This window comes from Trachypithecus francoisi, unplaced genomic scaffold (genome assembly GCF_009764315.1).
Source record: "Trachypithecus francoisi isolate TF-2019V2 unplaced genomic scaffold, Tfra_2.0 Lachesis_group5, whole genome shotgun sequence".
In the NCBI taxonomy this organism is placed as follows: Eukaryota; Metazoa; Chordata; class Mammalia; order Primates; family Cercopithecidae; genus Trachypithecus; species Trachypithecus francoisi.
This window is the reverse complement of record NW_022681470.1, coordinates 48,784,273-48,786,910: the sequence shown is the minus strand read 5'-3', so window position 1 is coordinate 48,786,910 and position 2,638 is coordinate 48,784,273. Positions and strand designations below refer to the sequence as shown.

At 34.7% G+C, this 2,638-nt stretch overlaps 1 non-coding gene across 1 annotated transcript; it reads right to left on the bottom strand.

Moving 5' to 3' along the window:
* Positions 1-264: 264 nt before the first annotated feature.
* LOC117076930 lies at positions 265-371 on the bottom strand. Its single transcript, XR_004434543.1, has one exon. It is a non-coding gene; the product is annotated as a U6 spliceosomal RNA (small nuclear RNA).
* Between the last annotated feature and the right edge of the window lie 2,267 nt (positions 372-2,638).

Below are 2,638 nucleotides of genomic sequence, written 5' to 3'. Positions count from 1 at the left end.
ATCGATGTTCATCAGGGATATTGGTCTAAAATTCTCTCTTTTGTTGTGTCTCTGCCAGGCTTTGGTATCAGGATGATGTTGGCCTCATAAAAAGAATTAGGGAGGATTCCCTCTTTTTCTATTGATTGAAATAGTTTCAGAAGGAATGGTACCAGCTCCACCTTGTACCTCTGGTAGAATTCAGCTGTGAATCCATCTGGTCCTGGACTTTTTTTGGTGGGTAGGCTATTAATTGTTGCCTCAATTTCAGAGCCTGCTATTGGTAAAAATATGGAACGCTTCACGAATTTGCGTGTCATCCTTGCGCAGGGGCCATGCTAATCTTCTCTGTATCGTTCCAATTTTAGTATATGTGCTGCCGAAGCGAGCACCCAACTAATATTTAAGAATAATTTCGCAGAACTATTTCTAATCAATTATCCCCAGAGTTAGCTGAGTTTCATCTGAACCCTCTTGCTAAATCTCTATAAAACACTGGCTCCCTTCTCTCTTAAGCGAGAATCCTTCTTCAGCAGCTTTCAGTTCGTGATGGTACTCTGGTTGATTTTCTTCCACAGATGCTGGAATCCATCCTACAATAATCCTGCCACACCATTTTGCGGCTGTGATCATCTATACATGCTAATGCAAATGAATATGCATGGATATATGTGATGAATATGCACGGATATATGTGATGAATACGCACATATATACGTGATGAATATGCACATATATACATGTGTCAAGTGTTGCACCAGCTGTTCCTTCTGCAGCTCATTGCCTGGCTGACTTCTGCTTAGGCTTTGTGTTTCAGTGTAAGTATCATTTCTTTGCTGGACAACTTTCCTACCATGACCTCACGCCTTTTTGTATAGTAAGAGGGGCTAATTCCATTGAAACAGTAATTTCTTTCTTCCTATGAATTAACCAACAATCAAAAAACAACTATGCCAGGTACAATATTAGACTTTGGAGCCACAGTGTTGTTTAAGAGAGGTTCCTGTGTTGAGTTTATAGTGTATTAGCATATTCACCATTTTTGGAAGCTAATATGTCAATTCATTTAACACTGTGTAACTGTGATCATGTGCCAGAAAATACTTTTAGAATTTAAAAAAAAAAATTAGCTAATAATAACCCTGTGAGGTAGGTACTATGGCATACACCTAAGGGTAAGTGTATCCCTATTTTACAGATTGGGATTCTGAGATGAGATATGCAGAGGTCAAGTATCTCCTCTCGACCAGTAAATGGTGGAGCCAAGATACAACAAAGGACTTCTGTCCTGAATCTGAACTTTAAAACACTACATTCTGTAGCCTGCTATGATCTAGAAACAAAAGATTCTTTATTTTTACTTATATGAGATCTAAGACTTCTTCTACAAACACTATTTTAATAAATCTGGGATCTTAATTATCAGTAAAAAGAAACAACCTTGCAAATAAAACAGACCAATAGATCTTAATCTTATGACTGTTAAAATTATTCCTATGAAATGTTACTATCAAATATATGAGAATTTTATATTTAAAACACAGACATGAAAGATTGTTCTTGTTTGTATTTAGTAGTGAACATTTAAAAATTCAATTTAACCAGGAAATATTTATAAGGTAATAAGTTAGCTTTAAATTTTAAAGAAAAAAATCCAATGGCTAGCTAACGAGCAAACCAAATGAAAATAATAAAACTATATTTGAAGGAAGAGTAAAAGCCAGTCTCTATGCAAAAACGTCCAGATATGCAAATTATGCTGTGAAGTCTGTTGGGTATGCTAGCATATGTTTACAAACCTGTATTTCCAAGATGAATACCAAATAAAACTGTGATTGACTTTGAGCATAAGAGCCACACATAGTCTAATTTTCCTCTGTAAATACAACTCACACTACACGATGGAGGTAACATAAATGAACTTAAATAACACTACTTTACAATATACAATGCCATGTACTCTAATGCAATTTCTGAACAGAGAAATATTTATCACTTAAAATTGTCAGTTATTATTTATTTTCAGCCTGAACCAAGAGTCAGTAGAACCCATCCTGCATTAATGGAAAAACTGTATTAATACACTAAAAAAAAACAACATTCATTTTCCTAGCAATGCTTATTTCTCCTTGTGCTTCTCTCTTATTTATTTATGTATTCATTTATTCATTTATTTTGGACATATCCGAACGTGTTTGATCTGTGGCTCTGTGAAGAGAGATGTTCTAAGTTATTCGCCCCTGATTCTTTCAGAGCTAGGTTAGGCAAGTAAATACAAATTAGGTAAATGTTAATGTCAATTTAAATATTCTCCCTTTTTGTATCTGCTTTCTCTAATAAAACGCTTTTTAATCCAGGCATTCACACCTTTAGGAGACTAAAGAAAAGTACGTACATTAATTCATGCAGACTTGATAAGTAATTATGGACTGATGCCTACTTCTTGCAAATAACATTAGGGCTTTGAAATGTCAATCGAATGCTTTAATGCAAAGCAAAACTTAGGGCTAATCAAACATGAATGTACAAAAACACCATCTAGGAAATGGTTTTAAAATGTGGACTCCAGAGCACCATCACTAGATAATTTGACTCAATAGATCCAGTATGTGGCTTAAGGAAATATATTTTAATATGTCCCCAAATGATTCTAATACAA